The sequence below is a fragment of the Scyliorhinus canicula genome, chromosome 14 (assembly GCF_902713615.1).
Source record: "Scyliorhinus canicula chromosome 14, sScyCan1.1, whole genome shotgun sequence".
Classification (NCBI taxonomy): domain Eukaryota; kingdom Metazoa; phylum Chordata; class Chondrichthyes; order Carcharhiniformes; family Scyliorhinidae; genus Scyliorhinus; species Scyliorhinus canicula.
The window spans coordinates 62,980,591-63,006,163 of record NC_052159.1 but is presented as its reverse complement, the minus strand read 5'-3'; positions in this window follow the sequence as shown (position 1 = coordinate 63,006,163).

Here is a 25,573-nt window from a genome sequence, read left to right as displayed (position 1 = left end):
TGGCACCGGCAACAAACCAGAGATGACAACTCTGTCTATCCTGGCCTTTAACTTCCAGCCTAACTCCCTAAACTTGTTTATTACCTCCACACCCTTTTTCCTACCTACGTCGTTGGTACCAATGTGCACCACGACTTCTGGTTGCTCACCCTCCCCCTTCAGGATCCTGAAGACACGATCCGAGACATCCCTGGCCCTGGCACCCGGGAGGCAACATACCTTTCGGGAGTCTCGCTCGCGACCACAGAATCTCCTATCTATTCCCCTAACCATTGAATCTCCTATTACTATTGCTGTTCTATGCTCCCCCCTTCCCTTCTGAGCCCCAGAGCCAGACTCAGTGCCAGAGACCTGGCCGCTGGGGCCTTCCCCCGGTAGGTCATCCCCCCAACAGCATCCAAAACGGTATACTTGTTTTGAAGGGGGACGGCCACGAGGGATCCCTGCACTGTCTGCCTGTTAGTTTTCTTTCCCCTGACTGTAACCCAGCTACTCTTGTCCAGTACCTTTGGTGTGGTTACCTCCCTGTAACTCTTCTCGATAACCCCCTCTGCCTCCCGGATGATCCGAAGTTCATCCAGCTCCAGCTCCAGTACCTTAACACGGTCTCTGAGGAGCTGGAGCTGGGTGCACTTCCCGCAGGTATAGTCAGCGGGGACACCAGTGGTTTCCCTCACCACCCACATCCTACAGGAGGAGCATGCAACTGCCCTAGCCTCCATCCCCTCTTACTTTACAGAATTAGCTGCCCTGTAGACCAACTGGACCTCTGCCCTCTGACTCTGCTTCCAGTCAGCTGTACTCTAAACTCCTGGCTCCCTTCACGCTCTTTGATAAATATAGGGAATGAAATGTAAGGAGCACCTTACTCCCTCCTCACCTAACTCCCTCAGTCACCAAACTCTCACTGTCGCACTCAAATGCCACAAGTTCAGCACTCTAGTGCAAACAAAAAAGTGTTAAACCTGGGGTTACCCCTATCTCTGGATCTGTAAAGACTTAATTACCTGCAATTGCTCACATTCAAAGCATTGCCTTGCATCTTTGACTTTGTCTATATATATATATGTTTCTGGAACATACCTCTTCATTCACCTGAGGAAAGAGCAGTGCTCCGCAAGCTAGTGATTTGAAACACTGTTGGACTTTAACCTAGTGTTGTAAGACTTCGTACTTTGCTCACCCCAGTCCAATGCCAGCATCTCCACATCATGGCTACCTCTTTAATTACCACACTGCCCCCAACTTACCAAGTTCCAATTCCCACTCTGGCTGTGTCTCACTCAGGATGTGTCTCCTTCACGTGCGCAAGCCCCTCAATTTTATACAATTCAATCATGTCTCCCTCAATCTCCTCTGCTCCAAGGAAAACAACTGCAGTCTATCCAATCTCCCTTCATAATTAAAACTCTCCAGCCCAGGCAACACCCTGGTGAATCTCCTCTGCACCCTTTCAAGTGCTATCACATCCCTCCTATAATGCAGATTTCTGAACTGCACACATTAATCTAGCTGTGGCCTAACCAATCAATGTTTTATACAGTTCCAGTATAACCTACATACTCTTGAAACTCTATGCCTTACTAATAAAAGCAAGTATACTATATGCTTTCTTAACCACTGTATCCAACTGCTCTGCTACCTTTTTAAAAATAAATTTAGAGTACCCAATTATTTTTTTTCCAATTAAGAGGCAATTTGATGTGGCCAATCCACCTAACCTGCACATCTTTGGATTGTGAGGATAAAACCCACGCAGACACGGGGAGAATGTGCAAACTCCACACGGACAGTGACCCAGGGCCGGGATTCGAACCCGGGTCCTCAGCACGGGAGGCAGCAATGCTAACCACTGTGCCACCGAGCCGCCACTGCTCTGCTACCTTAAGGGTCTGGTGAACATATCCTCGGCACTTCCCCGGGTTCTGCCATTTATCATCTATTCCCTTGCCTTGTTTGTGCTGTTTAAGTGCATTTATTTCTATGGATTGTTTTCCACACCATTAATCAGCCCATCTGACTAGCCCGCCTTTCCCACCTTTAATCTAAGGCTATCCTCCTCTCTATTTACTACCCCACCAATTTAATATATTCACGAAATTACTGATCTACCCTCCTACATTCATGTCTAACTCATTGATATAAACCAAAACAGCAAGGGCCCCAAAAACGATCTCCGCAGGATCCCACTGGACACAGGCTTCCAGTCAGAAAAACATTCCTCCACCATCATCCTCAGCTTCTTGACACACAGGCAATTTTGGATCTAATTTGCCAAATTTCCTTGGATCCCATGAGCTCTTACCTTAGTTATCAGTCTCCCCTGTGAGGCCTTATCAAAGCCTTGCTGAAGTCCAATAGACAATGCCAAATGTATTTCCCTCATCTGGTTCCCTCTTCGACAAGTTCAATCAAGGTGGTCAGAAATGACCTCCCCTTAAAAAAACCATGCGGACTATTCTCAATTAATCCCTGCCTCTCCAAATTCAGACTAATTCTGTTTCTCAGAATAGCTTCCAATAGTTTCCTCACCACTGAGACTAGGTTGACTGGCCTGTAGTTTCCTGGTTTACCCCTTCCTCCCTTCTTGACTAATGGTACCACATTTGGCTATCCTCCAGTCCCCTGGCACCTCTTCTATGGCCAGAGAGGTATTGAAAATTATTGCCAGAACCCCTGTTATTTCCTCCCTTGCCACTCTTAACAGCCCGGATACATTTCATCTGGCCCTGGAGATTTGTCTATCTTTAAGCCTGCCAGACCACTCAGAACCTCCTCTCTATCTAAGTTAATCTCTTTAACTTTATCGCAGTCTATACCCACACTGTCCCTCTCACGAGTGAACACTGACACAAAGTATTAATTTGGAACCCTAGCTACTCTTTAACCTTTAACCCTTGATGTACTTGCAAAACAACTTTGGGTTTTCCATTGTTTTCCCTGCAAGTGTCCTTTCATGTCTCCTTTTTGCTCTCCTAATTTTCTTTTTAAGTTCCCATTTGCACATTCTATACATCTCTTGGGCTTCTGCTGTTTTGAGCACTCGATATCTGCCTTAAGCCTCCCTTTTTCACCTGATCCAATGCTATATATCACTCAAAATCCAGGGCTCACTGGTTGTGTTGGTCCCAACTTTTTTCTTGATTGGAACATGTTGGCCCTGTATTCTCCCTGTTTCCTTCTTGAATGTGTCTCACTGTTCTGTGACAGATTTACCTAAAAGTGTCCTCTCCTAGTCCTCTCTGGTCAAATTATACCTGATCTTATTAAAATCGGCCGTCCCCTACTTTTGGACTTTGATCTCAGGCCCACCCTTGTCAGATCAGTGAGCAGATGTATTATGGTGGAGCTGTATTTATTGTGGGTTAGGTTGTGGCAACAGAATTTTGGTGAGCTTAGATTTATGGAGGGAGGAGGATGTGAGACATTAGAAAACATTTTAGTAAATGATCTTATGGAAAAGATTTCCAGAAGGCCTTTGACAAGTTTCCGCGTAGAAGACTGTTAAATAAGTTAAGAGCCCATCGTGTTAAGGGTAAGATCCTGGCATGGAGAGAGGATTGGCTGACTGGCAGAAGGCAGAGAGTGGGGATAAAGGGGTCTTTTTCAGAATGGCAGCCGGTGACTAGTGATGTGCCTCAGGGGTCTGTGCTGGGACCACAAGTTTTCACAATATACATTGATGATCTGGAAGAAGGAACTGAAGGCACTGGGCAGCATAGTAACATAGTGGTTAGCACTATGACTTCACAGCGCCAGGTTCTCAGGTTCGATTCCAGGCTTGATGTCACTGTCTGTGCAGAGTCTGCATGCTCTCCCGGTGTCTGCGTGGGTTTCCTCCGGGTGCTCTGGTTTCCTCCCACAAGTCCCGAAAGACGTGCTAATTTGGACATTCTGGATTTTCCATCTGTGTACCCGTACTGTGTACCCGTGACGTGGCGACTCGGGGCTTTTCACAGTAACATCATTGCTGTGTTAATGTAAGCCTACGTGTGACAATAAAGATTATTATAAAGATTATTATAAGGTTGCAGATGTATAATAATCATCTAGTATTGAGGAAGCAGGGGGGCTGCAGAAGGACTTGGATGGGGAGATTGGGCAAAGAAGTGGCAGAGGGAATACAATGTGGAAAAGTATGAGGTTATGCACTTTGGAAGTAGAAATGGAGGCATAGACTATGTTTTAAATGAGAAGCACAAAAGGACTTGGGAGTCCTTGTTCACAATGCTCTTAAGGTTAATGTGCAGGTTCAGTCGGCAGTTAGGAAAGCAAATGCAATGTTAGCATTCATGTCGAGTGGGCTGGAATACAAAACCAGGGATGTACTTCTGAGGCGGCATAAGATTCTGGTCAGACCCCATTTGGAGCATTGTGAGCAGTTTTGGGCTCCATATTTAAGGAAGGGTGTGGTGGCTTTGGAAAGAGTCCATAGGAGGTTCACAAGAATGATCCCTGGAATGATGAGCTTGTCGAATGAGGAACAGTTGAGGACTCTGGGTCTGTACTCATTGGAGTTTAGAAGGATGAGGGGGGATCTTATTAAATCTTACAGAATACTGCGAGGCCTGCATAGAGTGGACATAGAGAGGATGTTACCACATGTAGGAAAAACTAGAACCAGAGGACACAATCTCAGACTAATGGGACGGTCCTTTAAAACTGAGATGAGGAGGAATTTCTTCAACCAGAGGGTGGTGAATCTATAGAACTCTTTACCGCAGAAGGCTGTGGAGGCCAAATCACTGAGTGTCTGTAAGACAGAGATAGATAGGTTCTTGATTAATAAGGGGATCAGGAATTATGGGGAGAAGGCAGGAGAATGAGGATGAGACAAATATCAGCCATGATTGAATGGCACAGTAGACTCGATGGGCTGAGTGGCCTAATTCTGCTCCTATATCTTATGGTCTTATAGTCTAAATCATTGTGATACTGATTTATTACATTGATTCTGTTGAAAGCATTCTCAGGGTATTATATTGCTCTTACTATCTTGGCATCAGAAATGTGATTTATCTATGTATTTTTGGTGGTTTATTATAACTAAAAATGACAAAACCACGATTATAAAATGGCAGTATCAAATGCATACTGATGGAGTTTCTTGCTTTCATTTGCTGCTCTAGTAAGCATAATCAAACTTAATTTCAGTAACCAGCAGCGTGATGCAGAAAGTGAGCTAAAAAGTTATAATGAAAGGGATTATGCATACTCAATGGTACTATTTAGAGTTTACTGTGCTAATTTTTAAGTTGGAAAATGATTGAAAAAGGAATGGTTTAAGAAGTGAAGCACAATTGATATTATATGTGTACATACCTCCATGTCTTTTTTTGGAAGTGTAGTTTTTAAAAACATTTAGTGAGGTGTGGAGAGCATTAACACCCTGGGGACATGGCGATCACGGTCACAGCTAAGATCATTCAGTGCACAAAGCTTACATTGTTTGTGGAACGCTCGATTCACAGCCTCCAGGGAGGTGGCCATGAAGAAAGTTTGATTGTCATTTGGCATTTAGCTTTGGATGAAAACCATGCTGCCTCAGCAGTATTCTCCTAAACTACACCTACACGGAGTCCACAAACAGCAGTTTAATGTCACTGAAAGTTATTAAAAAATCATTAGCCAAGGAACATGAAAGTTCAGCTGCAACAGAGATGGGAAGCCTTTTTTGTGTGCGTCTGAGCAGTAACGTTGAAAATGGATTCTTTACTCTTTTGTTGGACATATTAGAAATGATAACCCTAATAACCCTGATTTTGCGAACATAATTAAATGAGGGTTAAGTCAACAACACCACTCTTTTCGTTTGAACTTGCGACCTACTTCTGTCTTGTACTGGCAATCAAAGCAGACCGAGGGATACACTTGCCTGAACCTGCACTTGGGCAAGTAAGAGATACATACCCAGATACAGTCGGCTGGATTCTCTATTGGCGGGATCCTCCACTTTGCCGCAGCGCACTCACGTCCGCGGATTTCCCGACAGCGTGGTGGTGCTCACAGTGGGAAACCCCATTGGCCAGCTGCTAGAATGGAGGATCCTGCTGCTGGCGGGGGCTCACTGGAAAACTGGGTTGGCAGGATGGAGAATCACACCCAGCTTGTTTAGTGGGAGGAGGTGGTGTAGTGATAATGTCACCAGATTAGTAGTCCAGAAGCTGAGGCTAATGCTCTGGGAACAGAGTTCAAATCCCAATACGGCAGCTGGTGGAATTTAAATTAAGTGTGTATAAATCTAAAATGAGAAATCTAGTCTCAGTGACAGTGACCATGAAACCATTGTCTTTTTTAAAAAATTTAGATTAGCCAATTATTTTTTCCAATTAAGGGGCAATTTAGTGTGGCCAATCCACCTACTCTGCACATTTTTGGGTTGTGGGGGCGAAACCCGCGCAGACACGCGGAGAATGTGCAAACTCCACACAGACAGTGACCTAGAGCCGGGATCGAACCTGGGACCTCAGCGCCATGAGGCAGTTGTGCTAACCACTAGGCCACCGTGCTGCCCATGAAACCATTGTCAATTGTCATTAAAATATCTGCCACCTTTGCCTGTTCTAGCTTACATGTGACTCTTCAAACTCACAGTAATGTAGCTGACTCTTGAAATGGTCTAGCAAGCTACTCAGTTATATGAAGACCACTGCAAAGCCAACAGAAAGGAATTAAACCAAACAAGACATCGACCTATGCACGGGAAATGAAAACGGAAAACCCAGCCCTGTCAACCCTGCAACAAGCTCCTTCCTAACATCTTGGAACTTGTGCCAAAATTAGGAGAGGTGTCCCACAGGATAGTCAAGCAAAACCCTGACATAGTCAGTTTCATAGAATCATACTTTACAGAGATTGGCTGGGATTTTCTGCTCCTGCCCACAATGGGCATAAAGATGGGCAAGAGAGGAGGATAACGTCAGTTTCTCAGCAGTGTAAAGACAGGTTACGCTTGTCTGTGCCCCCTCTCAATGGAGGTACGCTTTCCTGCCACGCCATGTCAGGAACATCATTTAAATACATTAGAATATCAAAAATGCACCTGTAGTGAGATTAAGGTGCCCTTGCCCTCTCTCGTGTAGCCATTGTGGGCAGAATGCCACCAATGCTGACAGTAATGGTGTGTAACTCCTGGAGCAGTACAAGTGCAATACCCTGGACCAAGATCCACATGGTGGCTGCCATCCATCATGTTGACCTTAGTGCATTGGTGTGCTGGTACTATAACCTCAGTCTGAATGTGGTCAGACTCCTCCATCATACATTGAAATTTGTGGAATGCAGTTGACAACCCTTCCTGATATTCCCATGCAAGTAGCTGGAGCGTCAACATCTGCACTAAGACTGAGTCCACAGGCTCATTATTTGACTGGGACTCACCAGAATTCCGGCTTCCAGCAGTCCTCAGAGATGGTGACCTTAGTTGCCCCTGCTTCCCCGTGTTATGGATCAAAATCTGTGCTGTGCTCACCAGATTGTAACACCAAGTCTACACTGGATCTCGCTCCCACTGTGTGTCTCTGCACTAGTGGAAGGTATGGGTGAGCACTGTGATGAGTCTTCCACAATTGGGTCTTCAAGATCCTCATCTGAGGTGTCTTCGTGGTTGGACATGAAGGGTTGGCTCTCGGTATGCCTGGTGCACTTGGCTGCGGAGCCTATGAAAGAGCATATAGATATTTAGTCCAAAGATGTGCAGGTTAGGTGGATTAGCTATGCAAAATTGCCCTTAGTGTCCAAAAAAGTTTTGGTGGGGTTACGAGGATAGGGTAGAGGTGTGAGGATGGGGTAGAGGTGTGGGGTTAGGTAGGGTGCTCTTTTCAAGGGCCGGTGCAGACTCAATGGGCTGAATGGCCCCCCTCTGCACTGTAAGTTCTATGATTCTATATTTCGTGCACGCCAACAGACTCCAGTACATAAAAGACTCACAGTCTCACTGTTTGAAGGATCAGCTGGTCCAGAGTCGTGGAGGTGACCACTATCAGAAACTGAACTGGACCATATAAATACTGTGACTACAAGAGCAGGGGCGAAATTCTCCGACCCCACGCAGGGTCGGAGAATCGGCCGGCAGCGGCGGTAATCCCGCTCCCGCAGGGTTTTTTATTCTCCGACCGGCCAAAAACCGGCGTTGTGCAAATCCCGCCGGCAGCCTCTGAAAACTGCTGGTGCCGGCGGGATTTCATTATATTTTTGTTTCAACAAATCTCCGGCCCGGATGGGCCGAAGTCCCGCCGACGTGGCCACGGGTCACGTCGGCGAAAAACAGAGTAGCTTTAAAACGGGGGGCGAGTGCGGGGGGGGGGGGGCGAGTGCGGGGGGGGGCGAGTGCGGGGGGTTGGGGCGAGTGCGGGGGGGGGGCGAGTGCGGGGGGCGAGTGCAGGGGGGGTGAGTGCGGGGGGGGGCGAGTGCGGGGGGCGAGTGCGGGAGGAGTGCGGGGGGTTGCGGCGTTGAGAGGGGGTAGGGGTGGTGGGGGGGTAGTGGTGGTGGGGGGGGTAGGGGTGGTGGGGGGGGTTTGGGGGCAGCGGCGTGCAGAGAGGGGGGTGGCGACGGATGGCCGGGGCCAACGCACCGTCGCTCCCCCTCTGCACGCCGCTGCCCCCTACCCCAACCACCCCCCTCACCACCCCTACCCCCCTCACCACCCCTACCCCCCTCCCCACCACCCCTACCCCCCTCCCCACCACCCCTACCCCCCTCTCAATGCCGCAACCCCCCACCCTCTCAACGCCGCAACCCCCCACCCTCTCAACGCCGCAACCCCCCCTCTCAACACCGCAAACCCCCACCCTCTCAACGCCGCAACCCCCCCCCTCAACACCGCAACCCCCCACCCTCTCAACGCAGGGTTCCCCCCCCTCAACGCAGGGTTTCCCCCCCCTCAACGCAGGGTACCCTCCCCTCTCCTCCGGTACACACACACACCCCCCCTCTCAACGCCGGTACCCACAACCCCTCCCCCTCCCTCTGAAGGCCGGTACCCCCCCCCCTCCCTCTGAAGGCCGGTACCCCCCCCTCTGAAGGCCGGTACCCACACACCCCCCTCCCTCTGAAGGCCGGTACCCCCCCCCCTCTGAAGGCCGGTACCCCCCCCCTCTGATGGCCGGTACCCACACACCCCTCTCCCTCTGAAAGCCGGTACCCACACACCCACCCTCTCTCCTCCTCCCCCCTCCTTCCTCCTCCCCCCATTCCTTCCTCCTCCCCCCCTTCCTTCCTCCGTTAGTGGGAGGGGGGGTGCGGCGTTAGTGGGGGGCGTGCGGCATTGAGAGGGGGGGGTACCGGCGTTGAGAGAGAGGGGGGCGGCTTGGAGGGGGGTAGGGGTGGTGGGGAGGGGAGGGGTGGTGGGGGGGGTAGGGGTGGTGAGGGGGTAGGGGCGTTGGAGGGGGTGGGGGTGGTGAGGGGGTCGGGGTGGTGAGGGGGTAGGGGCGTTGGAAGGGGTAGGGGTGGTGAGGGGGTAGGGCTGGTGAGGGGGTAGGGGCGTTGGAGGGGGTAGGGTGGTGAGGAGGGGGGCGTTGGAGGGGGTAGGGGTGGTGAGGGGGGGTTGCGGTAGGGGCAGCGGCGTGCAGAGGGGGCAACGGTGCGTTGGTCCCGGCCATCCATCGCCCCCCCCTCTGCACGCCGCTGCCCCCTACCTCAACCCCCCCTCACCACCCCTACCCCTCCAACGCCACCCCCCTCTCTCAACGCCGGTACCCCCCCCCCCTCTCCTCTCAACGCAGGTACCCCCCCCTCTCCTCTCAATGCAGGTAACCCCCCTCTCCTCTCCTCTCAACTCAACGCCGCAACCCCCTCCCCCCTCTCAACTCAACGCCGTACCCCCCTCTCCTCTCCTCTCCTCTCCACGCCGCAATCCATCCCTCCCTCCCTCCTTCCCTCCCCTCTCTCTCTCCCTCCTCCCCTCTCTCCCTCCCTCCCCTCTCTCCCTCCCTCCCCTCTCTCCCTCCCTCCCTCCCTCCCCTCTCTCCCTCCCCTCTCTCCCTCCCTCCCTCTCTCCCTCCCTCTCTCCCTGTCTCCATCCTCCTCCTCTCCGGCTCTCCCCCTCCCTCCCTCCCTCCCTGCTTCCCCTCTCAACTCCGCAACCCCCCCAACAAACGCCGGCGGTCTTCCTCTCTCCCCACCCCCCCCCCCCAACACCGGGTCTCTCCCTTCTCCCCCCTCCCCCCCAATGCCGGGTCACTCTTTCCCCCCCCCCCCCCCCCCCCCCAATGCCCTGGGTCGCTCCTCCCCCCAATGCCGGGCCGCTCTTCCCCCCAATGCCGGTCGCTCTTCCCCCCCCCAATGCCGGGTCGCTCTTTTTCCCCCCCCCATGCAGGGTCGCTCTCCCCCCCCCCCCAATTGCCGGGTCGCTCTTCCCCCCCCCCCCCCAATGCCGGGTCGCTCTCCCCCCCCCCAATGCCGGGTCGCTCTTCTCCCCCCCCCCCCCACAATGCCGGGTCGCTCTCTCTCCCCCCCCCAAATCCCGGGTCGCCTCTTCTCCCCCCCCCCCCCAATGCCGGGTGGGCTCTTCTCCCCCCCCCCCCCCCCCAATGCCGGATCGGTCTTCTCTCCCCCCCCCCCCAATGCCGGGTCGCTCTTCTCCCCCCCCAATGCCGGTCGCTCTTCTTCCCGCCCCCCCCCCCACAATGCCGGGTCGCTCTTCTCTCCCCCCCCCCAATGCCGGGTCGCTCTTCTCCCCCCCCCCCAATGCCGGGTCGCTCTTCTCCCCCCCCAATGCCGGGTCGCTCTTCTTCCCCCCCCCCAATGCCGGTGTCGCTCTCTTCCCCCCCCAATGCCGGGTCGCTCTTCTTCCCCCCCACCCCCCCACCCCCCACCCCCCACCCCACTGGGTCTCTCTCTCTCCCCACCACACAAACGCCGGGACTCGCCACTTCCGCAGCGGGTGAAACTGACGCCTATCGTGTCAGTCCGCTGCTGGCCCTTTCGGGAACGGAGATTATCGGCATAAAAGAAGGCCCCGACGCCGGAGTCATGCGCACCGCTTTTTCCCGCCGGAAATGGGCGTCACGTCGGTCCGCGGAGAATTTCGCCCCAGGTCAGAAGCCAAAAATTCTGCATTGAGTAATTCACCTAACTTCCCAAAGCCTGGTGATCGCCAAAAAAGGCACAAGTCAGGAATGTGATGGAATACTCTCCGCTTACCTGGATGAGTGCAACAACAACGACATTCGAGAAACGCGACACCAACCAGGGCAGAGCAGCTTGCTTGATTGGCACCCCATTCACTACTTTCAGCATTCACTCCTCCACCAACAATGCACAGTAGCAGCAGTGTGTACCATCTACTAGATGAACAGCAGCAACTAACCAAGGCTCTTTCAACTGCACTGCCAAATCCACAACCACTAACACCTGGATGGAAAAAGGCAGCAGATAGCTGGGAACACCAAAATCTGCAAATTCTCTTCTAAGTCACATACTGACCTGGAAATATATTGGCGTTCCTTTATTTCCACTAGGTCAAAATCCTGGAGCTCCTTCCCTAACTGTACTGTGGTGTACCTACACCACATGGACAGCAGTGGCTTAAGAGTGTGGCTCACCACCACTCCTTCTCAAGGGCTAAAAAATGGCAGCCACATCCCGTAAAAGAATATCAAAAAATGCAGCCTGCTTGATTTAAGTTAATGTACAGAAAATAAAGCAGAATCACTTCCGACATGCAATCCTCATCCATCAAATGTATTTAATGGCCTGTGCTCACACAATCCATTGTGCCCAGTGCAAGAACCTGCTCTGAATCTCGTATGAACTAATGGACTGTCACCTTATACATGAAATGAATTAGAGTGTGTACAACATTGCTAAAAATTAACTATTAGTTACAGTAGATTGTAGCAAAGTCTTCTTCTTTTCTAAGTAGTGATAGATATCACACTTAAACCATTATGTTCAAGCCAAAACGGATAGATTCATTTCAAAATAACCCATTACACGGAAGCAGAAAAGCGAAGGAAAAAACTACTATCCAACACTTTCCTTGTACTACATAAAAGAACAATTTGACAACAATCCCAATTACTTTTAGGTTCTTTTCAGTAGCTTTTGATTTAGGCACTGATGCGTGCTACCTGGAAAATGGCTTGTATGGAGCTAGTGTTAACCATCTTATATGATAGACAGAATATATATAGGGAGAGACTGACCAAAGGGCACTAGTGACCTATTTTTGTTGTGAAGATAGATGCTCTCATTATTTGCTTGCCACAGTTACCAGTTGGTCATTAAGCCTCCAATTCTGCAATATTTCTCAATGTTTTCAAACAATGCACAGCATGAACTATAGAACAAAGCTGCCTTGATGGTTTTGTCTTTCAAAATGTAACAAGTTTGTATTCTCACATACTTTGAAAGTACTTACAGTCGACCTGTTAAAATCCCAGTAGTATTTTTGCTAAAAATAAACCTGCTTGAAAATCAATTGAAAAGAAAACTTCGGCTTTGTCTAAGTCACAAATCCAAATGTGCTACAAAGATGTTTGGGTCTTACTACAACATAGACCATTGGGTATCCACATCAAATTCAAAAATCTACCAGTACTACAGGTCAAAATGGCAAATATCCCTTTAAAGAAGGGCTTTGCGGAAACGTTATTTTGGAGGATAGAATTATGCTGCATGATATTATGAAATGTTGTATATTTTATATCTTAGATCTCTGCAGAAATGACATGAGGTTCTTTCTGAAAAAAAATGGGTTTATTTATGGTGCTTTAAAGAGCTGGATTTCCATCCTGGAAGTGGATAGCAGGAATCAGGAAAGTCCCTGGCGTGGTCCACACACTTTGGGAGAAAGAACCCACAAGGATGGGCTTTTCATAGTGGGGGGTTTGGTGCAGGCTGCGGACAGACCAGCCGACCTGGAGGAAAAGTTCAGGGGCAGCCAGCTGTGGAGGTACGATATTCAAAAATCTGTGGGATATCACCCCAGTTAAAATCAAAACAGAAAGGCCCTTACCTGCCTACACTTGCCATGACCCATCCAGCCCATCTCTTGTCCCGAAACAATTCCTCTGGCCCCTCAAGCCTGCCATGCCAAGGTATGTCTCCAACCAACCCATTTGGTCCCATGTGCCAAGGTATGGCCCCTCATTCCCCCATGCCAAGCAATGCCACTTCCATTCCCATTTACATACTTTAAATTGTATAGAACCAATTAACCCTATAGTGAAAACTGTAAAAAAGTTTTTAAAATAATTGATACCTTTTCACTTTCTTAAAAAGAGCACCTTTTACTGCAGCCCAATAAAAATGCCAATCATCCAGACCCTTTAAAGTACCAATAGCTGAAACTGCAAGTACTTGAAAGCTCTTAAACCTGTATCAATAAACATTGTGAAATTGACAGGATAGATCAGAGAGCCAGAGCTGCGAATCAAGCAATGTCTACCCTGAGGCTCAGCTGTTTTAGTACTCAAATGGATTTCTGGGTTCTCAGCCAAGTATATTTACATTCACCCTTTGAGTGAAGTAATTTCTCCTCATCTCAATCCTCAATGATCAGTCCCTTAGCCTGAGACTGTGTCCCCATGTTTTAGATTCCCCTACCAACAGAAACAATCTCTCAATGTCCACCCTAACAGTGCCTTCATAATCCTGTATGTTTCAGTGAGATCATGGCTCATTCTTCCAACTCCAGTTGATACAAGCTCAATTTACAGAGCCTCTCATGAGCATCCATTTTGTGAATCTTCACTGTATTGCCTCCAGTACAAGTAAATTCTTTCTTAAATTTTGGAACCAAAACTGAGCACAGTGCTCCAGATGCGATCTCACCAATACCCTTTACAACTGTATTACCTTTGTAATAAAGGCTAACATTCCATTTGCCTTATTAATTGCTTGCTGTACCTTTAGGCTAATGTTTTGCACTATTGTATAAACACACTCCTGTCATTTTGATCATCAACATTCACAAGTTTCTCATTTTTAAAGAAATATTCTGTTTTTTCATTCTTATGACTAAAGAGCATAACTTTGCATTTCGCTACATTCTCCTCTATCTGCCATCTTGTTGCTCACCTGTCTATATCTCTTTTCAGCCTCTCAGTATTTAAAAAAAAAATACATTTAGAGTATCCAATTCATTTTTTCCAATGAATGGGCAATTTAGCGTGGCCAATCCACCTACCCTGCACATCTTTGGGTTGTGGGGGCGAAACCCACGCAGACACAGGGAGAATGTGCAAACTCCACACATACAGTGACCCAGAGCTGGGATCAAACCTGGGACCTCAGCGCCGTGAGGCAGCAATGCTAACCACTGCGCCACCGTGCTGCCCTGCCTCTCAGTATTCTTACCACAGCTTACCTTTTAACCTAGCTTGGTATCACCATCCAAGTAGATACAGTCTCTCCATCTCTTCATCTAAGTCATTAATATACATTGAAAATATCTGCGGTCCCAGCACTGATCCCTGTAGCTACTCACTGCCTGCCAACTTGAAAAAGCTCTGTTTAAGTCCACTCTTTGTTTTCTATCTATTAAACAATGCCTATATCAAAGCTGATATATTACCCCTAACTCCATCAGTCCTTATCTTACTTATTAGCCTTTTGTGCAGCCTTATTGAATGTTTTTGGAAATACCAGGGGCGGGATTCTCCGTTAGCCGACGGCAACTTTCTGAAAGGGGAAATCGCAGCAGGCACCGATTCGATGCCAAATCGCAATGCTCCAGCACCTCAACAGCGGTGTCAATGTGGTCCAGAATGCACGTACAGTAGACAGTGTTTGCTAATCATTAGTGGGCCCGATCCAGTATTCTCCGGAGCCTCCATGATTTTCCCCGTCCAATGGGCCGAGGTACCGATGGCGTGGTTCACTTCATGAAACTGAGGGAGAGAGAGGGGATACAGAAGATGTCCAACATCGCCACAGTTTTCTGATAGTTGTGTCGCTGGCTGTGGGGCTTCTGCCAGGGCCACGGGGGAGCAGTGGGGGTGGCCAGAAGGTGATCTGTGGGGTCGGGGCAGACGGGCATGGACACCAAGGCAGCCATGCAGCTGCACGCACAGCTAACAGCCCACTTTGAACTTAAAGCCACATGTCATATATGCGTCCCTCCAGGACACCCCCCTGGGGACCCAGCCGATCTATCAGCTGTATGGGCAGGCTCCAGCGCAACCAGTGCCATCTTGTTGGATGGGATGGGTGTGTGTGGGGAGTGTAATGTGTATATGTGGCTGCAGCTTGTCAGCCTTCCGAGTGCCGATCATGGATCCGGCAAATCCCACACTGTTTTTCACTGGAATTGATTGTGTTCCATGCGGCGCTGATGCTAGACCCTTAACGGTAGCGGAATCGGTCCTGGTGCAGCGCCGGTTTTTCTCAGAAAAGTCCACGGATTCTGCATTGGCATCAACACTTAGTTTCAGAAACTGAGATGCAGTCGCACAGCCAGGGACTACTTGAGGGGTTGACAGTAAGCATACAGCACCTGCAGGTGCAGTTGGTGTAATCCAACAGCCTGCAGCAGCATCAGGTCATGCCGACCATGCTTGCTACCCAGGCCAACACTGCACAGGTGGCGTCCATGGTGAATCCATTGGGTGTGATGGTGTTGGCTATGGATCAGCATGTCCAAGGACTGGGGCATTCTGTGCAGACGCTGGATGAGGCCTTGGATAGGGTTTCCGCCTCACAGGCAACCATGTGCAGGAGCCACCTGGAAATCGCAGCAGTACTCCTGAGCGTGGCTCAGTCACAGCAGGCCATGGTTGGGAACATCGGTGGCATTGCCCAGGCACTGGTCAACAAGGCGCAAACACAGAGGGAGGTGGCCCAGTCCCAGAGGGAGATGGTTACTAGCAGTACCGTTGGCCCTGGCGCACACGACGTGCGGGCTCCCGTGCCTGCCTGGGCCCCATGTCCTGCCGATCTTCCACCGCCACCTCCTCGGCGTTCCTCCTCCTCCAACACGTCACTCTTCTGCTGCGTGATGTTGTGGAGGACTCAGCAGGCCGCGTTATACTGGATGGCCTCTCCAGGGTGGTCCAGGTACCTGAACTGCAATATCAGGAGGATGAAGCACCGTTTGATCACGCTACTGGTTTCTGCATGGGTGTCGTAGCGAGTCTCCGCGTCAGTCTCTGGCCTCCGGATAGGCGTCATCAGCCACAACTTCAGTGGATAACCTTGGTCATCCGGGAGCCAACCCCATACCAGGGTGTTTTGAGCATGTCAGGAATAGTGCTGGGATGAAGGCATCGTGCACACTGCACGGGTATCAGCAGCAGACATGCATGATGCACAGCTGATAGTCACATATCAGCTGCACGTTCATCGAGTGGAACCCCTTTCGGGTTGTGTAGAGCGGCCTGTCATCTGCAGGTGTTCATAGGGGGAGATGCATCCTGTCAGTCACCCCCTGGACTCAGGGCATCCTGCTGATGGCAGCAAACCCCACTGACCAGGCATCCTAGTGGGCTTGGTCCACATTGAAGTGTATGTATTGAGCCTCCTGGGCATATAGGGCCTCCTTGACGGCACAGATGCACCTGTGCACCGAGGTCTGTGAGGTCCCACACAAGTCCTCACTCGGCGCCTGGAAGAACCCCGTAGCGTAAATGTTCAGGGCGAGCCGGTAGTCTACATTCACGCCTGTGTCCTACCATCCCTCTCTCCATCATCAGCCACGATGCCGGTTTCATGAATTTTAAAAGCACGTGTCGGGAACTCGGCCCATCGGAGGTAAAAGAGGGGGGATGTCATAATATAAACATCAGTATATGATGGTGCAGGGACACACACTGACTGACATACTGCAAGACCAATCAACACACACAACACAGCAGCCAATCACCAGTTAGGGCACAGTCACTAAAATGCCAGAGGACATTAGTTTTCCTGCCCATTCGGGATGCAGCCTCTGAGACAGACAGAGCCCGCAGTCAGTAGCACAAACATCTACCATGTGCTAGCAGTATAGTCTGGTCAGGTTAGCATAGGTCTTCAGTCAATCTAACATAGTGTCGACCCACAGTACAAGTATGTTTAACAGCTCTTAGTTAAATAAAATAGAGTTGTACTATTACATGTGTTGGTAGCCTGTCTATGTTACTGCTAAGGTAAACGCAGTCTCCACAGATCCAGAGTACCCAACACATCACCAATTACCTTGCTTTTATTAATGCCCAGGCCATCATCCATTTCTGGTATAGAACTTCTGGCTCCAACTGTGAAGACAGACACAAAATATTGTTCAAGGCCTCTGCAATTTCCCTATTTTCCATCATAATTTCTCATGCCTCTGCTTCCAGGACCCCAATGTTTACTTTAACTATTCTTTTCTTTTTATACACATGAAAGTTCTTACAATTTCTTTTAATATTTCTGGATGATTTACTCTTATATTCTACTTCTTACCTGATGAGCATGTGGCTCAGATATAATAGATATTTTTTTCTTCACTCACAAGATGTGAGCTTCGCTGGCTGGGCCAGCAATGGTTGCCCATCCGAGAGGGCATTTAAGAATCAACCATATTGCTGTGGATCTGGAGTCATATGTAGGCCAGACCAGATTAGGGTGGCAGATTTCCTCCCCTGAGGAACATTAGTGAGCCAGATGGATTTTTATGACAATTTTTAGTTTTGTCATCATCATTAGACCATCCGTTCAAATTTCACCATTTGCCAAGATGCGATTTGAACCTGAGCTCCCAGAGCATTACCCTGGGTCTCATAAAATTTACAGTGCAGAAGGAAGCCATTCGGCCCATCGAGTCTGCATCAGCTCTTGGAAAGAGCACCCTACCCAAGCCCACACCCCCATCCTATCCCCATAACCCAGCAACCCCATCCAACACTAAGGGCAATTTTAGACACTAAGGGCAATTTATCATGGCCAATCCACCTAACCTGCACATCTTTGGACTTTGGGAAGAAACCGGAGCACCCGGAGGAAACCCACGCACACACAGGGAGGATGTGCAGACTCCGCACAGACAGTGACCCAAACCAGAATCGAACCTGGGACCCTGGAGCTGTGAAGCAGTTGCGCTATCCACAATGCTACCGTGCTGCCCATACTAACCCAGCGACAATGCCACTAGACCACTGCATCCGCGTTTTGATTAACTTTGATGTTTTATACTTTAATATGAATCCTAATTCCTCAAATTCTCTTAGCAGAACATCATTCCTGATTCTACTTCTTTCATTAATTCTCGCATGGACAATAACAACTGGATTCTCACCATCCCAAGTTCCTCTCCAGCCATGAGATGTCCTTAACCCTGATACAACCTTTGGAGCTCCCCGTCATGGCTGTAGAGAACAGTATTTATTCCCCCTGACTATATTGTCTCCTATAACTACTACATTGCTCTCCCCTCCACCTACTTGAATGTCTCTTTCACCGTGATGCCATGGTTAGTCTGCTTTGTAATCCTTTCCTCATTCACGCAGGCAGCAAGCATCTTGTAGCTGTTGGACAAAACCAAGGACAGATCTCTTCCAATACTACGTGCGAGGTACCCTTACCTGTTTGACCAGCAGTCATCCTCTTGTCCCTGACCATCGACCAACTCTAAAGTTCTGCGTAGCCTAAGGGGTGTGACAGCCTCCTGTAATAAAATGTCAAATAAATTAACACTTTGCTTCACAGCGCCAGGGACCTGGGTTAGATTTCAGGCTTGGGTCACTGACTGTGCGGAGTCTGCACGTTCTCCCAGTGTCTGCTTGGGTTTCCTCCGGGTGCTCTGGATTCCTCCCACAAGTCCCGAAAGATGTGCTTGTTAGGTGAATTGGACTTTCTGAATTCTCCCTCTGTGTAACCGAACAGGCGCCGGAGTGTAGCGACCAGGGGCTTTTCACAGTAACTTCATTGCAGTGTTAATGTAAGCCTACTTGTGACACTAATAAAGAGTATTATTCTTATTTTATTTATCATTGTAAATTGGGCCAATCTTGTGAGTGTAAATCTCACTGTAGACTCGAATGCATAATCACTGCAGACATTTCATAATGCAGTACTGAAATGAGTCATCGCACGTATGTCGCCCTGAGACCACGCAGGCATCAGGGAGTGCCTTATATTAACAGGAAGGTGTTCCTCTCCCTGAATGTTCAAATCGTGCATGACCACTGTCTCCGAATCATGCACGTGTGTGTCCGTTATCCAGGGAGCGTGCTTGACAGCTACCTCCTGGGGCACTTGGAGAACTTTGGTGTCTTCGAGGACCAACCCAGGATGATGGGTTGGCTTGTGGGGGAGAAGGGATACCTGCTGAGGACATGGTCAACGACGCTGGCAGAGAGTCCTAAGACTGAGGTGGAGACCCAATATAAAGAGGTCCATGTTGCCACCTGTCCTGACACTGATTGGGCAGCTCAAGATGCCATTCCAATACCTTGACCGCTCTGGTGCCCTGACGTACACCCCCCCCGCCCCCCACCCCCAGAGGATCTCCCAGTTTGTGGTGGTCTGCTATGCTCTCGGCAATCTGGTACAGCAGTGGGATGACATGCTGGAGGAGAAGGAAGACCAGAAGGAGCTTGAGGATGAGCCCATAGAGGACCTGGAAGATGGTCTGCCATACGAGGAGGGCCAGGGAGGCCTTCATCATTTCCAGATTCTCCGAGCACGAGGCTGTTCTCAATAACCCACACCCCCCCCAAATCATTCCCCCCACCCAAACACCCTCCCCCTCCCCATTTCCCTTCCCCCTGACCTCCCAACCCTCGAAACCCTTAACACAGCCAACTCCCGGACCATTCTGCTCCCCCCTCCTTTGTAACATCACTCTCCCGTGATGGGCCTCTGTTGGCACTGTTAGCGGGTCACTACATAAGGCAGGAAAGTGATGATAATTCACTGTGAGAAAAACTCTCATGCTCCTCTGTTTTTGCTAAAGTCCGCCCTCTGTCTTTCTGCTGACAGCGCGCTCATATCCATTTTCTGGACGGCGTCTATATTGGGGGCTTTTTATCTTGGACCAGTGTGCCCAGGGGCAAGGGGTGGGGAGAGTTGGGGGGGAGGGGTACAGAACAAGCGGTAGGGGTGCGGGTAGGTCCACTGTGAATATTAATGTGACAGAGGTTTCACAAATATGAGCTGTGACATGTTTTAATAGTGAACATTTTACTGTGACAGATTTCGATTCCCCTAGCAACAGATAGTGGCTTCAGCAGAATCCACTCAGTGCTCCTCACCCTTCTTGATCTTCCATGGTCTAGGGCTACATCTGGGTGTGTCCCAGGATGCACATCAGAGGTAGAGGCAGCCTGCTGCTTTCCATGCCCAGTGACCTTCGATTCCCTTGGTGGACATCCTCTGGAAGGCCTCGAGCCAGAGGGCACAGACCGACTTACCGGTGTCAAAGGCTTCGCTGTGCCACCCTGTTCTAGCCACTGCCCTTGAGATGTGCTGGTGTCAGGAGGGGGGATTCGGAAGAACTGGAGACCTTGGTCGCAAGCCTCAGGTTGGCATCCAGCATTTCCTCATCCCTGAAGATGCCAGTAGGTCCGTGTGGAATTCCATAGGATGGAGGGTTAGCTCGTGTGAACTCCTGAGGCCTTTGAGTCATTTGCGCTGCCAGTCCTGCAGACTCCCAATTGTCTGCACCATGATGTTGACGCCCTCAGCAACAACACTCAGTGTCAGGGCTCTGCTCAGCAGTGCCTTGTGTATTTGCCTTCCCCAGGAAGTCCACCTCCGGGGTCTCGCCTCCATCCTGGCTGACAGTCCCAGGGCCCGTACTTCTCCCCAAGTTTGCAAAGAGCCATAAAACCGACCCCCCCTTGTCGAGAAGGTCCTGCTGCTCCATGCGAACCCCCAATACGCCTACGTGACACACCAGGATGGGCGGCAGGACACGGTGTCCCTTTGGGATTTGGCACCTGCAGGCTCCCCGGCGACAATCAGCACCACCCCCGACCCCAAACCGTTAACCCCCCACCTCCGCCCATCTCCCTCACGAACTGACTCCTGCAGGCTCACCAGCGACAAGCACTACCATACACCACCCCCCACCCCCCCCCACCCTTCGCCGACTCAACATCTGGGTGAAGAAGATGACAACACGCTCCCGGACGCGCAGGTCTCGACGCCGGCGCCCACACCACAGCCGGGACTGAGGCGGTCACAGCGGAAGGTCAAGGCCCCCGACAGACTGGACCTTTAAGATCACCCCCGCCGGACTTTTTCTAAACAGGGGGTGAATGTGGTAAACCACGTTATTGTATTTATTGTATTATATTCACTGTGCTGTATTATACATGCCTGGGCGTGTCCAGGCTAGCTCCACCTGTGACTCCTCCCCTTGGGGCTTCTGTTTAAAAGTGGCAAGTCTCCGCCTCCGGACCCAGTTCGGGTCCAGAGGCTGGAGGCTTGCTGTTTAGTGTATTAAAGCCTCAGTTACGTTTATCACTTGTCGTCTATTATTGATGGTGTATCACCTTGGCAATGTTCACCTGCATCTGGGACACATTCCTCAGAAACTGGGACATGATGTTGAGGCCCTCAGCCATGATCGTCACAGACTGAGCCATGCTTTGGACGCCAGCACTCAAGACGTGGACATCACGTTCCTGGTTTTCCACATCAGTTTTGAGATCAGTTCCACGCATTGTTTGCACCATCTCCTGTGCCTGATTCCATTGAAACTCCTCTTATCTATCATCTGCATCAGTTCAGGGAGAGCCTTGTCCAGAGGCTCAGCATCTGACTGGGACCCAGCAAACTCCTGGGCTCCAGCAGACCTACAACTGCTGTCTCCCCTGGATGTGCCTGTCTCCACCCGATGTGTATCAGCAACTGTGTGGTGCTCACCAGGAAGTGCTCCAGAAGCCTGTCCACTAATGCCGCCCACCGAGGTTTGTGTCTCTGTTTCTGGTGGAAGGTGTGGATGATAACTGTGTCGCCTCGATGGTGGTCTTCTTGGAACTCTCTTCCAAAGTGTTCTCTTGAGTGGCTGGGGTGGGTACAACTCCAGATGGTTTGGTTTCATCAGATGGAGGTCCTGCAAGACAGTGGCTGTGTGGTCTGTGAGCAGGAAGGTTAATTTTGTCTGACATGACAAAACACACTTGAAACATGTCATCTGGATGAAAGGGCAATGTATCCTCACCTCTGCGGTGAAGGTCAACCTTGCTATCGATTACTGCTCTCTCCTTGGGCAACTCTGAATTTTCATGGCCCATTCCTCATAGTGGGTGAGGACGCAGATCTCTGGGACGTCTCCCCGCATCTTGGCCCTCTCCCATTTATTATGGGCCATCTTCTCCTGCGGGGACAAAGAGAGGGCATTGTGAGCCGCACGCTTGATGGGTCAGGGGGGTCTACAGCAGGTGGCATGTGTGGACGCCACATGTGGACATGAAGGCATTGTGCTGGTGGGTGCCAGAGGGTTCTGAGGAACAAGCTTGAAGATCGGATGGAGGGAGGGTTCAAGGTATCAGGATTGGGGGTGCGGGGGTTTGTGAATTTGAGGGGTGGCAGGCGGAACTGATGCCAAGAGAGAGGTGGCAACTTACCCTTGCAATTCGTTGGTTTTCTTCCTACATTAGATGGTGGTCCTCCTGGACATGCTGCCCGCACAGTCAGCCAATACCCCCCAGACAGCATCGCTTGACCCTACTGTTGGTCCTCCAAATCCCTCGGGGAAACAGGGTGCCCCACCTCTCCTCCACAGCATCGAGAAGCCTTGTGATGTCACCATTGCCAAAGCGAGGAGCAGATCTACGTGATGCCATGCTCATATGTTGATTGGGAGTGAGGAAGCGCTTAAAAGAAGCTCCTCTTTGTTAGTGGCGAGCAGCTGAATGCGAGTCAGACGAATCAGATGGCGAGGGATTCAGTAATGTCGAGATTCTTGGCACTAAGTCCTGTTCAATGCTGGCCGCAATCTCACCAAAACAACCGTAATGAACCTCCCCGCCAAGTGCACCTGTGGTGATATGCATCACTGTAGATACACAAGGGGTTAATGTAAGTACATGTAGACTAGATAGACACTAGAGGGAGCACCAGAGACATGACACACAGACACTCAACCAATAGGTCAGTAAGATAGGACACTAGCAATGGGCATTCATGATACACACAGAGGTGACACTACCACAGGGGGGCATTACACCAACCCATATATAAAGGACACAGTACACATGATCTTCCTCTTTCCAGTGGAGACACTCAGTGAGTACAGACACAAGGTTGATTCAACATCACACCCACCACGTGGATTGTAGCAGACTGGTTTGCCAGTCTGAGTAGCTATAGAACGATGAACAGTAGTGGCAAATCCGAATAGGAGAATTGTAAATAGTTTAATAAACGTGTTGAAGTTATCTCCACTTCTGAACCTTCCTTTGTCAGAGTGCACATCAAGGAAGCTGCTTATGCTACGCCAAGAGCATAACAAGACAGCACCCAAAACCGGACTTTGGTCCTCTGAATCCCGACCCTCATGTTTTCATAATCAGTGCTTTTGAGTAAAATGTGGTTGAGCTCCAGGCTGGTAAAGCAGTAGTTTTAAAGTGGAAAGCGCGGTGGCTTGAGATAGAGGTTTTGACGGCACTGAAGTTATTTTTTCAATTTATGTGTCTCCTGCTCAGGCGAGGGTAGCTGGAGCAGAGTGCATACATTCACAATTCAAAAACAATAGGAGTTATACTAATGGAGGGAGTTGAGTTGCGGTCATGTCAGTACTAGCTTTGATAATACTTGACAAGCCAAGCAATAGTGGTTTAAGAAGGCAGCTCGGTTGGCCGCACGACTGGTTTGTGATGTGAAGCGATGCTAACAACGCGGTTTCAATTCCTGTACCGGCTAAAATTATTCATGAAGGCCCCTCCTTCTCAGTCTCGCCCTTCGCCTGAGTTGCGGTGACCCTCAGGTTAAATCACCACCAGTCAGCTCTCAAAGGGGAGAACAGCCCATGGTCCTCTGGCACAGTTCATCAAGAAAAGAAAATAGCTTTCTCTTGTATACATAGTCTGATAATAATATGTGCTGCTATTGTTTTCACAGGTGATCAGTTATGGTGAAAATTGATCAATTGAGGTAATTCAAAAGAATTCAATTAAATCACAACTTGTCAAGACTGACTGCCCATGACTACCAGTGGCGGCCATGGTGTGAGTGGTCGCACACAGGGCAGCTCCTGCTCGAGGGCATAGAAAAGTTCTCTTTTTCCCAAAAACGGGAGAAACTTTGACGGAAAAGTGTGGCTGAAGGTTGGAGAAGTTTCCCCCGGATGTAGCATGTCTGCTGGTTCCCAAACCCGCAGAAGAAGGTGAAAGACCTGGCCAAGGAGTTTGAAGGGACCTGTGGTGCAGCAGTTATTGGAAAGATCGTAGAGGGGGAAGGGCCAGTGCAGGTCAGAAAGCCCAATGGCTTTCATGAGGGAAGAGTTCGATTAACAAAAGAAAGAGATGCAGGAGGATCACTCGAAGGCCATAAAAGGGGTTGCAGCTCCCCTGAAGGGCTCTATGGAAAGGGAGAAGCCAAGAGCAGGGGAGCCGTCGCGGGCAGTGATCATTAGACTCCACAAGTTCATGGAAAAAGAGAAGATCCTGCAGTGGACCAGGAAAAATGGAACAGTGAATGGGAGGGTTACAAGGTCCGAATGTACCAGCACATTGGAATTGAACTGGCAGAAACAGTGTGCCGGATTTAACAGGGCCAATGTGGTGTTGTACTGATGGAAAATCAGGTTTGGGATGCTCTACCTGTGGGTGACTACTTTGAGACCACAGGCATGGCCAATGACTTTATTGAAGAGCACAAACTGGGGATGAACTGAACTTTATTGGGAGACGGAGGTGCTGCCATTTTGAAGAACAGAAGAAACGGGTAGAGTGGGGGATGGGGGAGTTTTTTCCTCCCAGGTGGAGGGTTTTTATTTTCATGTTGGGTTGACAATATGCAGCAGGGTGAAAAGTTTGTAAGGGGACGGCTGCCACCCACCACCTGAAGAGAGATGGCTGAGGGGGGTGTAGGGTAGGGGGCAGGGTGGCGGAGGAGATGTAATTGAAAATGAAATGAAAATCGCTTATTGTCACAAGTAGGCTTCAATGAAGTTACTGTGAAAAGCCCCTAGTCGCCACATTCCGGCGCCTGTCCGGGGAGGCTGGTACGGGAATTGAACCGTGCTGCTGGCCTGCTTGGGTCTGCTTTAAAAGCCAGTGATTTAGCCTAGTGAGCTAAACCAGCACCTCAGGGTTGGAGAAGAAGCATGGGCAGGGTTGGAGAAGAAGCATGGTCAGGGTAGAGAGGTAAGCTTTCATGGATGAGTCCAGTACAGGGTGAAATTAGAGGATGCAGAGCCAAAAGAGGATGATAGTGGACAGTAGAGGTGAATGGAGGCGTAAGCCCCATGGGAAGGCTTATAGCGTGGAATCTGCGAGGGTGAAAAGAGTCTTTGTGCACCTCAGGAGTTTCAAGGCAGGAGTGGTCTTTCTGCAGGAGGCATACCTCCGTGTGAGGAATGTCAAGCTGAGAGAGGGATGAGTTGGTCAGGTATTTCACTCGGGGCTTGATTCAAAGTCGCGGGGGTGGCCATTTTGATAAGCAATAAGATAGGGTTTGTGAGTGCAAAGAAAGTGAGGGACCGGCGGGGGGAGGGATA